The 13,639-nt window shown below is 36.7% G+C and overlaps 1 long non-coding RNA gene across 1 annotated transcript; it reads right to left on the reverse strand.

The window, feature by feature from the left end:
• Window positions 1-3,389: 3,389 nt before the first annotated feature.
• On the reverse strand, window positions 3,390-10,484 carry LOC120437825. Its single transcript, XR_005611428.1, has 3 exons — window positions 10,460-10,484; window positions 6,877-6,903; window positions 3,390-5,387 (listed from the first exon to the last, which is right to left on the reverse strand). It is a non-coding gene; the product is annotated as an uncharacterized LOC120437825 (long non-coding RNA).
• Window positions 10,485-13,639: the final 3,155 nt, after the last annotated feature.

Genomic DNA, 13,639 nt, shown 5'->3' on the forward strand with positions numbered 1-13,639 from the left:
ATTGTTCATACTCATTCATTGTCAAGTTGCATCGTGACAGAATCTGCTCTATGGTGAGGGAAGCAGCTTCAGGTTCCTTCAGCAGGTTCAACAAAGGTCTGAGTTTGGCTTTTGCAGCTTCAGTGTCTGAATCCTCATCCTGTCTCACAATCATTGTTCTTGTGGCTGGTGGTTTTGGAAACCCAAATCTACAACCAGAGTTCACACTCTTAAAGCATGTCTTTGTGTGGTTTTTGCTGTGCTTTTGTAGTTCAGTGACTTTTTTGTGAAGTTCAGGTTGTTTTTCTGGATCAGGCAGTTGAGCTGAGATGTATCTGTCCACAAAGTCACAGACAGTTTGGTCATCATCCACATCTACTTCTACCTTTTCTTGAATCCACAGCAACATGTGTATATGCGGACTACCTCTGTGCTGGAACTCAACTCTGTAAAAGTAATCAATGATTTCACCAAGGGGCTGTGCGGGAGAAAAAAGCAAATCTCTGAACAAAGCCTCAACACGTTTATCAAACATTCGCATGGTGGTTACTGGATTTGATCTTAGAATTTCACACTTTTCTGACCAGTCCAGGGCTTCAAAATCAACCTCTTCACCTTGCTGTCTCTTTATTGCTTGAATCACTTCAGGCCATCTCATCTCAGCAGCAGAGAAAGTGACAAAGAACTGAGGTGTTCCTATTTGACGAAGCATACTGAATAGATCTTTGGTAGTTTTCTGCCAGTAAGCTGGGGTTCCTCTGAGTGGCTGCATAAATCTGATTGCATCTTTATTTCTTACCAGCTTCTCTACTTCTGTCTTACTTTGTAACATTCCTGATGTGATTTTGCGTCCATCTTTGGTCATAGTTTTACCTTTCCTTAGCTGTATTGTCATGCTGGAATTAGCCAGGTGTATCTCAGTGACAAACTGTGAGAAAAACAGGTAATTTGTGTCTTTGGCAAATCTTGCATCAATGTTGAAAAGCCTTGACTTGAAGTAAGCACTCGGTGTGAGTTTAAGACGTCTCTTTTCATCCAGTGTATTCTGACCAGTAGGAAACTGCACAGGAAATGCCATGGCTTCCAAATGAGGAGTTCTGAAGAAGCTAACAGGATTGTTTCTTTCTGCAGGTGCCACACAATATGTGTTATCACTGAAACAAAGAATCTCTTCTGAAATGTCTAAAGGCTGCAGACAACTTTCTAGAGCAAAACCTCCATTGTTCAAATCACTTTCTGGTTCCTCAGGATTTTGTTCCTCTGGTTGTTCATCACAGGATTGCATATTAATATCTTGATCACTTTCAGACTCGGTTTCACTCAAAAGGGCATCTTTTTCATAGTTGTCAATTTCCATTAAATCTGCTTCATCATAATCATCACTTCCCATGCTGGCTTCATCACTGCTGTCATCATCAGGTAACGTGGGATCACAAAGCAATGCATCATCTCTGATAACAATATCTGTGTACTGTGGATGAATCTGTTTGAGTTTACACAGGGCTTGGATCAGTTTAGACCAGGTGACAGTCTGGAACAGCTGATGGCCTTTGTAGCACAGTCGTCTTTTCAGCTTGATCCTCATTATCTGTGATTGGTTTCTGAGCCTCGGTAAACAGTCAACTGTTTGTTGGACTTCAGATGGTACACACACCACATTACCACGTATGAGTCTTTGTCTGCCCTTTGGAAGAGGAATAATCTTAGCAAATGGTATGCATTTGGCAATCAGATGTCTCTCCAGAATGTTGAGATCACACAGTTCAGCTGGAATATCCTGCAGTTCTAAACCATTAACAGCAGCAAGCCTTGGCATGCGTCCACTTTTGAGGGAACTGTGACACGTGTGACAGATATACTCCTTTTTTCTCTCAACAGGAAAGCTGCAGTGATCATTACATGCTTCATCACACACATGAACAAATTTACCAGTTAGACACTGCTGAGCTACAGTTTGGTGTTTTGAGTAATTGTTTCTTTTGCAGATTTTCACCTGATTAGGAAAAGAAGCTTTTAGACAAACAGTACAAACATAAGATGGTGCTGACTTAATGTTTGATCTGAAACAAGATATGGCCTCATTCATTAAAGTGTTATCTGGATGATACTGTAAACTTTCAGCTGGTCGATGCATCTGACGATATTTTCTTTTTATGTTCATTGCACATCTGATATTATGCATCTGTCTAAAAGAAAAACTATTCCAGTATTTTACTCTCATTCGTTCTCTCATGTTGTCCTTGTGTTGTTGCTGAAATTGTCTCTCTTCTCCATAACGTTTAGTGATGTAAGATAGTTTTTTCTTTTTAAATTCTTCACTTTCTTTATATAGTTTATATACATATGACCTCATGCAGGCTTTATGTTTCTCTCTGAATTCAACAGAACTGCTGTATGTTCTTCTTATACGTTCTTTCTGCTTTTCTCGGAATATAGAAGACTCTCTATATGTTCTTGTTATACGTTCTTTTTGTTTTTCTCTGAATATAGGATTCTCTTTGTATGTCCTTATGACACGTTGCCTTTTTCTCTCTCTAGTTTTAGCACTTTCTCTATACAGTCTTTTCATTTGCTCCTTCTGTTTTTCCTTAAAACCATCTCTTTCTTTATAGATCTTCCTCAAATGTTCTGTCTGTTTCTTTCTATATGTAGCATTTAGTTTATACAGATTATTTTTGTACACTCTCTTTTTCTCTCTGTGATCTGGATCATTAGACTTTCTACTGGAATTTCTTTTCTTTGCCTTAAAGCTTTCATCAAAAGCGTACATCTGCTGTTCTTTCTTTTTCTGATTTTCCTTCCTTTGTGGTACTTTTTGTTGGGACAATAATCTTCTCCTAATTTTTTGCCTTCGGTGTTTATTACATTTCAACAATTTATGTGGCAGTTCCTGTATTGTCTTAGTTGAACAGGAGGCAGTGTTTAAATCATTCTGAGGAACAGCATCTGATACTACCTGAGTTTCTCTCACAGAAGATGCAGAGGTTTCTTTCTGTAAATAATCAGAAGGACGATTCTTGTTTTCAGTAGCAGCTGTCTCATCTAAATAATCCACTCTAGATGATGTCACTTCAGTGATTACAGACTCTGTCACAGGTTTCCGTGTCTGCTCAGTGGATGTTTGGGAGCTTAATTCCTGAACAGGTTCATATAAAGCTGGTGTTAGAACATTTGTAGCAGTTTGTCTGTATTCAGTGGTTTGATTAGCATCTCTTTGATAAGCAGCATTTTGACTGTGAAACTCGACAGGCTGTAGCTCATAAGTGCAGGTTGGTGCGATGCTAAACATTCGGTACAAGCATTTGATCCTGTCAATCATGTCGTTAAGACGTGCAAATTTTAACATAACTGCAGTTCCACCACTTACACCTAGTGACAATGGCATTCCTGTAGACTTACGTGGGTGAGGGTCAAAATATGCGTATTCACCTGAAGTCAGCCTGCAAACTGCAATGACTGTTCCTCCCATGACTAGCAAAGCATAGCGAACGTCTGAATCCAAACACTGTAGTCCCTGTTCAAGGCTCGGAAGGTGATCTGTACTATCAAATGTGCCATAACGAGCAAACTGAGACATGTCCACTTGATACTCGTGTCTACGGCTGGTGACCACTGTGGGAAGCTCATCGCAGGCTAGAAACACGCTGCTCACAAACCTCTTTCTGGCATCTGAATACACGGCATGGCCTTTGTCCAACACACGGTTAAGATCTGCTCTGGTAATGAATTCATCCTCATGTAAGAATGACAGGAAAACCAAACTGTTCACCATGCATTGCTGATTCCTGTACTTTCCATACCTAGGAGAGGCCTGGCTTCGGGATGCACAGATGCTGCTCACTCGTGGACGACTTTCACTGTTTGTAACTTGTACATGAGACGGTCCTGGAGCTTCTCCATCATGCTGCGTTTGCACAGTTACCTGCGGTTCAGTCTGGATTACCTGCTGCACTTTAGCATTTGGCACAGACACTGATTGTACACGTCTCTTTACCACATCTGAATAAGTGACTGTGGCTGTCTGAACACTGCTCTGCACTTTAGGACTGGGAATAGTTGTAACAGACACCTTTACCTGCTCACCGCTCTGAGAAACATTTAACTGTTCTTTCTGCTTTTGCCATCTAAGCTTCTGGGACTGCGACCTTTGACCTTTTCTCGGCATTTTATTGAGTACAAACTGAAGGTTATACGTATTTATACAAAGATATCAACAAAACTCAACCTGGAAACAGTGAAGAACTAATAACTCTTCAAGTTAGTATTAAATCTGAAAAAATGTCAATATAAATATAAAAAATGTTCCAATGTTTTTATAAATATGTAAATAGATGTAGAAGGTTGACTTTAATCCAAACTCAATATAAAAGATATTCAGTTCTTTGAAAACACTTTGCTCAGTTTTATTGTAGCTTTTTCCAAACCAGAATATTTTTACTTCTGATATTTTAACCAGACTTGTTAATGACTAGATCTTAGCTTCTGTAAAGGGATGTATAGAATAAATCACAATAATCAACAGGCTATAATAAAACTCTTAGCTTTGAAGTATACTTTGTGTAAATCTTTCAGATATCTAAAATGTAAAGCAAATATAAACAGATCAAATGACAGGCGATGAGGATTCTTCAGCTGGATGTTCTGCAGCAGTCAGGAAACAGGAAGTCTGGGTCCTCAAGGCAGCTTCTCGATGGCAATTGTGTCTGAACACTTACACTGAGTAACAGAAATGTCCCTAAATAATAATAGTATAACCCTACTATAGTCAAATGTTACTGACAATGAAACAGACTAGCAAAATGTATCTGAAGTTATCTAATTTAATATTTTAGTGAATACAGCAGTCTGAATGTGTCGTATAAAATAACAAGTTTATCTTATTACAAAAAACCTTTAAGGTGTAAATTTTATATAATGTATCAAAGTAATTGCACCTCTAAGCCAAACTATCAGTGTTTATTCCAAAGTGTTCCAAGTAAAAATTAAAATGACAAATCTACAGCTGTGTAAATAGTTTCTACTGTACTGTAATTCTACTATTGTAATTTCAACTTTCTACTTGTAATTTCCAGCAAAAAGACTGGATGTGAGAGAGTTTAACGATAGGAAAGAAGGAGCAGTGAGAGCAGAGATCTCTCAGAATTCTATAACAGATCGATGAAGTACTGGTAACTTCAATTTCCCAAAAATTGGGGCCATGTCAAAACTTGATTTCGCCAGACAAAACTTGATTCCATTCAAAATTTGATTCCAGTTAAAAACGTGATTTTTGATAACTTAGATAGAGCTTGTGGGATAGAGTGAAGCAAGATAGAACGGCTTGTCAAAATAGATCGAGTGGGGAGAGTGATAGGACAGACTGAATGGCTTGTTAATGATAGAGGGAGAGAGCTTCTGCAGCAGGTCACCTGTAAGACACAAAGGGACTGGAATTAGACACATTTCCAGTAAAGCTGGCTTTACTGTATTTTTCGGACAATAAGGCACACTTAAAATCTTTAATGTTCTCAAAAATAGACTGAGCGCCTTATGTATTCATTCTGGCTGTGCTTACCGACTTCAAACCAATTCTATGTGGGACACGGCGCTGCAAAATCTCTCAAAATGTTGTAGTACAACTTTGGTAAGCTACCGTAGTTAGGAGCCTCGCGGTGTAATTCGCACTGTGCTTGAACATAATATTATGCTGTGTGTGTGTGTGTATAAGGACCTGGCACCTGTTAAGAGCCATGCTTACGAAGCAGGTTTCAAACTGATCAGCTCAAAGTGAATGTGTCGTTCTGTATTTTATGTGTTACAACTGAACAATGTTGCGGATTATTGTGAATGAGTTGAATACAGCTTGAATTATCTGGCTGTTTTGTTTGGCTTAATGTACCTTATGTTTAAAAAAAACAGACCCGTTCATTGCCCTTATGCCTTATAATCTGAAAAATACAGTGCATATTGGACTGAACGACAATGTTTAACAAATGGTGGTGGAACTGATATAATGACATTTTTGCATTCTGTTAACACAATAAAAACAAACAGTGTATTGACTGAAACCAAGATGTGCTGCAACAGTTACTGTAAATATTATATGGTCCAAACAAACCTACACACTGACATTAGAGCAGTCAGTTTCAGGCTCCCTGCTTTGCATTAACCTTACATCCGGTCAACTCAAATTTATTGATTCACTGGCCAAAAAGAACACAAATCATTTCTCACATTTGCCTAAAAACATCTTGATGATCACCAGGAGCTGTGCTGACTCACTGCACTAAACTGAGTCTCCTACAGTGAGAGACGAATTTCAGAAAAACACCAGCATTAAAGTCCAACATGATGCTGTTACTGTGATGGTCCAGAGTTCCTTTACTACTTCAGGACCTGCATCATGCCGTCAGGTCCTGAGCTTCAGATTAATCATACTTGGGATTCACAGCAGGAAACTGATGAGTTGATCCAAAACACACAAGGAACTCTGAATGAAACAAAACTCTTGGTGCAGACTAATCAGATTCTGGACTTCAATGAAATTGAGAACTTTACATGACTTGAAAACCTTATATTGGACCTTAATGAAACAAAATCTGTCCAAAATCCCCCCAGTGATGCAAATCAGTCATTAATAGTTACTGTAAATGCTTGATGGTACTTGTTGCTATCAGGGCTATTAGACTGACTTTTAGACTGCAACATGTTTTTACATTAGACCAGGTTGTTATGGTTTGATTTTCTGTGCTTCATAAACAGAATCATCACCGTCAAACTGCTTTTTGTATTTATCCAGGTTATCTTTGTTAGATGATTTGAAACATTTAAACGTGGAAAAAAAAAACATAAACAAACTAAATCTGCAAGGAAGAAAGTCTTTTCCCAGCGCTGGACCTCAGACAAACCTTTACTTACCAGACTTGAGACGATCAGATCAGCAGTCTAAAGAAAGGAAACAATACATCAGATCACTGTTCAATGATTCAGACAGTTGAGCCTCTTCACACACAATCCAATTTACTGTGACATAAAATAACTAGTAAAATCCTCAATTTCTTCAAGCTTTTATGAACATTAGCTGCAGAGTCTCACATGGCTATAAGGTGTAATGAAAGCATTCATACTACAGAAGTGCAAAGAATAGGCTCCAATATTTGTTGGCACAAATGCAGGATATACCTGTTGGAAGGAATATTTATGTATTTTGCAATATTTCCCTTTTTGCCAACATTTCTATTTAATTTTCAAACACACTGTATTCATTAAATAATTAATAAACTAATTTTAACTTATAGCATAAATAGAGAACACGCTGACTTTAATATACCAAACACTGTGCACTCACAGCTCTAGTTCTCTTAGTTTTTTTCTCTTAGTTTTTTGCTTAAGTGCTTAAAATCAGACATAAACGGGCTATTAAATTTCAGGGACATTTTCAGGGACAGTCAGAGGTCCTGTGTGCGGGCTTTGCTGCTTCAGATTACAAATCCTGAACATTTGTTTTTGCCCATCAGTAAATGGATGTCACAAAAAGCAAAACTACTGTATGTAAATTGTCAGACATGCTATACAATGACAGTGTCATATTGCTTCAGTTATAATCACTGTTTACTTACCAGCAAAGGCAAAACCAAAGATCTGTTTCAATCTCTGTAACAAAAGACAAAGAACAAAAATACAGCGTCGGTCAATACTGCTTTATTAATTTTAATTATAATAATAATTTAATAATAATAATAATAATAATAACTTAATTTTAATACTTTCGGTAGTCAAAAAGATTCAGTTAACTTCTGTGTTTACTACAGCTGGAATACAAACAACAACTCTCCTCTGTTTTCTTTTTCCCTAATAAAGATTATCATCTTCATAATGGTAATATGTAGTTTTATCCATTTGCAATAAGCCACACAAGTTTCTTAGTCATGTACTGCTCCAAAATTTAGGTTCGATTACTTAAGAGAGTAGATATCGTAACCAATGATTTGCAACACCTAGCACTGCACACTTTATCAAATGGTGATGTCACAATTACCTACAAAAGTAGGCAACAATCACAAATGATAGCTTGTATGGAATGTTTGTAGGCTTTAACATTTGAGGTGGCCTGAATTCAAATTCTATTAACACAAAAACAAACAGAGTCTATAAACTTACACCAAGATGTGCTGCTACAATAACTTACTGTAAATATTATATGGTCCAACAATACCAACACACTGAGGTTACAGCAGACAGTTTCAGGCCACCTACTTAAAATTCATGCCACATCACATGTTCCTTAATCCCCAAAGTTCTCAAATCCCTGTTTCTGTGTGTACTTACCTGGGACAACAGTACATCATAATATCTGGGCACACAGAAACAGGGATTTGAGATCCGTTAACATAAAAGTAAACAATACTTTATTCAGTATGACTTTTGGCAAAATGAGAAATTTGGAGATGAATGGTTCCTACAAAGCAGTTTCTACATATTTCAGTCACATTTGGGGAATGTTTAATACACAGCCATAACCACTCCACTAAATCTAGGACGTACTTATAATGGCCAATTTAAAGGCCTAATTAAAAATGTAGTATGGTAAATGGACTGGTTCTTATATAGCACTTTTCTACTCTTCTGAGCACTCAAAGCGCTTTATAAAACTTGTACATTCACCCATTCGCACATTTCTCCTAAGTGCTTCCTAACTGACATTCACACACATTCATACTCCGATGGACGCATCAGAGAGCAACTTGGGGTTAGTAATTTGCCCAAGGATATTTGGCATGCAGACTAGGGGAAGCCAGGAATCGAACCACCAACGATCAGTAGATGACCTGCTCTACCACCTGAGCTACAGCTACCTATGTATGATGATAATTTCTTCGTAGATCTGTATCTGTGCTTTTGATTTTTTCCAGTCATCACCAAAATCTTTAATTAAAAGACTAATTCAAAGAGCAGTTTTCAGACAGTCACTTAATTATTGAAGGGAAAGAAGCTTTTGAAATCCACAAGGCCCTACTTGAAGACGTAATTGTACCTAAACTCCTGTTCATGAGCTGCTCTAATGTGAAAAAATATGTGCTGCTACAATAACCTACCAACCTCTGTAGGTCTGGAAATGTTTACACAGACTTTTCTAGGATTTGATAAATTTTGATGATCACCAATAGCTGTGCTCACTCACAGCACTACACTGGACCTCCTATAATGAGAAATATTTCCCAGCACTGCACCTCAGAAGAACCTTTACTTACCAGACTTGAGATGATCAGATCAGCAGTCTAGAGAAAGGAAACAATTCATCAGATCACTGTTTGATGATTCAGACTGTTGAGCCTCTTCACACACAATCCAATTTACTGTGACACAAATTAACTAGTAAAATCCTCAATTACTTTAAGCTTTTTTTTTAAGTCTAAAGAAGAGATAATTGAACTGTGTGGTCTCACATGGCTATAGCAAGTGTAATAAAAGCATTATTACTACAGAAATGCAAAGAACAGGCACCAATATTTGTTGGCACAAGTGCAGGATACACCAAATATTTCCTACACAGAAGCCTTGTGGCTCCAACATTTTCTACGACAGGTCAGTGCTAATAAAGTGTAAAAAACCAAAACTTTTAATGTCCTTTTAGGTTCAAAACATTAAATACAAAGTAATTCTTTAAATCAGAAGCAACAGAAAACCGTGTCATGTTTTGGTTAGTCTGATATGAATATGCAAATTCTAAAATACATGTAAATATTAACATGTTACAATAACAGAGGTGCAGAATGCTTTGTGATTAAAATTAAATGTCTTAAAAATATTACACTAAAAATTCCTTTCATTGTACCAGTTGCTAGGAATATTTATGTATTTTGCAATGTCCCTTTTTGGCAACATTTCTATTTAATTTCAAAACACATTATATTCACTAAATAAGTAATAAACTAATTAGACACACTGGCTGTAATGTACCTAACAATTTCCACTCACACCTCTGGTTCTCTTCGTTTTTATTATTGCTTAACTGTTAAAGCTATTACTTATACCGAGTCAGGCAAAATACTTCTACAGTGTTCTGACTTTAATGTAATACATCAGCAGAATTTGAGAGACAATATAAATCAATACCTGTGCAGCTCTTAAGTGTTTGAGCAACCACTTATACTGACTCCCCTAAAACACTTTCATTGTTTTGTCTGCTACTTAAATCCACAAACATAAGGAGGAAATGAACACCTGTATAAAGACATCTGACATTTAACTATGTTTGGATTCAATAAGCCATAAAAAATTTAAATCATACATAAATGGGCTATTAAACTTCAGGGACATTTGCAGGGACAGTCAGAGGCCCTGTGTGGGGGCTTTGCTGCTACAGGTCACAAATCCTGTGTTTTTGCCAATCAGTAAATGGAAACATATCACAAAAAGTCAAACTACTGTATTTAAGTTGCCAAATGTGCTACACAATGCCAGGTTCATACTGCTTCAATTACAATCACTGTTTACTTACCAGCAAAGGCAAAACCAAAGATCTCTTTCACTCTGTGTAACAAAAGACAAAGCACAAAAACACAGAATGAGACAACTCAAATCAGCATCAGAGTCAATACTGCATCACTCTGTGTAGTCCAAAAGATTCAGTACACTTCTTTGTTTACCACAGCTGGAATATAAACAAAAATACTTCTCTTTTTTTCTAGACCTTATTAAAGATTACTGTCTTCATTAAGGTAAAATGTGGTTTCATCCATTTGTAATAAGCCACACACGTTTCTCAGTTATGTGATAGCTCTATTAGTTTGGTGCTGTTAGATAACACAGTAGATTTAATAAGCAATGATTTGCAACACCTAGCACTGCACACTTTCAATTCTGACATCACAATTTTAAAGCAGCAACAATCATAAATGAAAGCTTGGGTGATATATTTGTAGGCTTTAACATTTGAGTTGGTCTGCATTCAAATTCTGCTTCCTAAAAATATTATCTGCACACAATATAATTTAGTATCATTTAATATGCTGTTGTTTTAAATATCTACATATCATATTAATAATATTAATGGCGCACTGCTGAATTTTATTTATTTGAAGGTGGCCTTTTTTATATTTCATTAATTTTTCACAAAGTGAGAAGTTAAACAGAGCTGCAGGTGTAGGTTTTAATTTTTTTTTTAAAACCCTGCACAAACAAGTGTTTGTTAAACAGTTCTTAAAAATTTACTAAAAAACTAAAATTTCTTGTTAAGAGATGTTATTATTCTTATATGTGTTTTATCCCCACTCTCTCTCTCCCTCCTGTTAATTAACCCACAACGCACTTCTCCTGTGAAGTTGCCAACGCAGCTGCTTCAGTAGCTAATCAGTGATTCTAAAATGGCGGCTCATTACCTTACAACCTAAAGAATGAGGCGAGAAGTAACTTCAGCTTCCCTAAGAGACTCAGAAACACTAACACACCAAATGAACCAAATAAAACAACACAATAACTGTATTATACAATCAAATGAACCATATTCATTTCACACTGGGCCTATAGGAGCTAGGCTAGGCGTTAGCGCTTTGGTAAGCTAGCCCTAACAACCTAACTCCTTTTAAATACTAAAATTACAACGTTTCACTAAAAAAGCAGCCATTGTGTTACTTTAATATGACTTATACTTCGACTGGGTTTTTAAGTAACTAACAACAACTCGGTAAATCACTCAAACAGCTTATAGACATTTAATTTCAGAGAAGAGAGACAGAGAAGCAGGCTTACCGGCAGGGATCGGTGAGAAAGTGGACGGAGATGCAGGAGTGAGCCGGAGACGTAAAACAAGAGGCATTCAGGGGTAGTGGGAAACTCCGGTATTAAACAAAATTGGCATTGAAAACGTGAAAAATATATGTAATTTTAAATATTATTATACTAGATTTCTTTGGAACAGAAAACAGCTAGCAGAAATTTAATTCTATAAGTTGAATAAATATTTCAAACAGGATTATCTGAAGTTGAAATAATGGCTAAAAATCATAAATAAATATAAGGTCATTATGTTAAAATGTAGTGTATTATGATAAGTTTATTTAACTGGCTGGAGTAATAAGAATCGTCTTCTCCTGAACACCAACACCAAGGGGCTGGTGTTGATGTTCACCTAAGCATCCTCAGAGGACAGTAGGAGCTGCAGAGGCTCACCTCACTGCACTGCAGGAATCAGAGGTTCAAGAGGTCTTTTAACCCCACTGCCATGAGACTTTTTAACAGCACTCCTGACATGTTCATTGCACATTTATTTATTTTATTCTAATACGTATTGGTTGTAATCATATGAATTCTGACCTGAATGGACCTGCACCCACTTCTTCACCCCTGCTGCAGTGAGGTAAAGGTGTGGCTGTCTAAACAAGACTCTTCAGTGAGGGTTTTAAAGACAATCATCTAAACCAGGGGTCAGCAACATTTAAGACCCAAAGAGCCATTTGGACCCGGTTTGCACGGAAAAGAAAACACTGGGACCCACAAATACTTTTTGACATCTAAAATGAAGATAACACTGCACACATTGTTTTTTACCTTTATTCTTTGTATAAACAACTATAGTGTGTTGCGTATGAAATCCATGAAATGCTACAAAGAAATTTTATTCATTTAATGGACATTTTGAACTCTTAAAAAATAACAAAAAATAAAAACATCCAGTTGAAGGTCTCTCTTAAATGAATTAAAAAGCTGAACTTGAATTGTCCATGTATCAAACAAAAACTGATCCTTATATCACCTTTCGGGGCATATAGAACCTTGACCTGAATTTAAAAAATAATTGGGAAAAAAGCACTATGCTCTTAAAAAATGAATAATAAATATTCACAAAATATCTACATAAATATTTTATGTGGCCTGCAGTGCCGTTGCAAGAGAGGTGGTCGCACCTGACGTCATCTGCAATCACGCCTCGCCACCTTAAAGTCTGTGCTCTCTCTGCTGTTGTGTTATGTGTTGGACTGTGTGCTGTGTGTACATTTCCTAACCGTAGTGGCTAGAACGTCATTCTTAGAGCTTAGTTTTGTTGAGAAGACATGGGTGAATCTTCAAGTGTTGAACATTTGTATTTAAAATATGAATTGTAGGAATGTGTAACTTAGCAGGAATATTGGAAAATCAATATTACTAGCTGAAAATAAGTTAACCATTGGTAAACTTTGCTCAAAAGTATTTGTTGCTCTACTCAGGCAAATTGGCACAAACTTTAGAAAAACAAGGAAGAACAGCACGAAATCAGAAACATACACACACACGCAAACTTAAGAAGAAACGTAATACGTTTGCAAAAATACTATATCAAAGGAAAATATAGCCGAAATATTGTAACTCAGCAGAAACATAGTAACTTGGCAGAAATAGTACAACATGGCAAAAGTGTTGTAATACAGCAAAAATGTTAATATGTAGCACAAACCTAAAAACGTGGAAGAAATGGTGTAAGAGTACAACTTAATATAGTAGTATAATAGTAACACATAGTAGAAATGCAATATAGGACCTGAAATAGTATAATTTAGCAGAAAAGTAATAATTTTAGCAGAAATATTGGAAACATAAAACGGTCAACAGCAAAAAGAGAGGTTTCCTCAAAAGATTGTTTGTTGTTCAATTGTGAAAAATTAGCAGAAAATTTAGAAAGTTACAAAGGAACTGCCAGCAGATA

Source organism: Oreochromis aureus, linkage group 3, assembly GCF_013358895.1.
Source record: "Oreochromis aureus strain Israel breed Guangdong linkage group 3, ZZ_aureus, whole genome shotgun sequence".
In the NCBI taxonomy this organism is placed as follows: domain Eukaryota; kingdom Metazoa; phylum Chordata; class Actinopteri; order Cichliformes; family Cichlidae; genus Oreochromis; species Oreochromis aureus.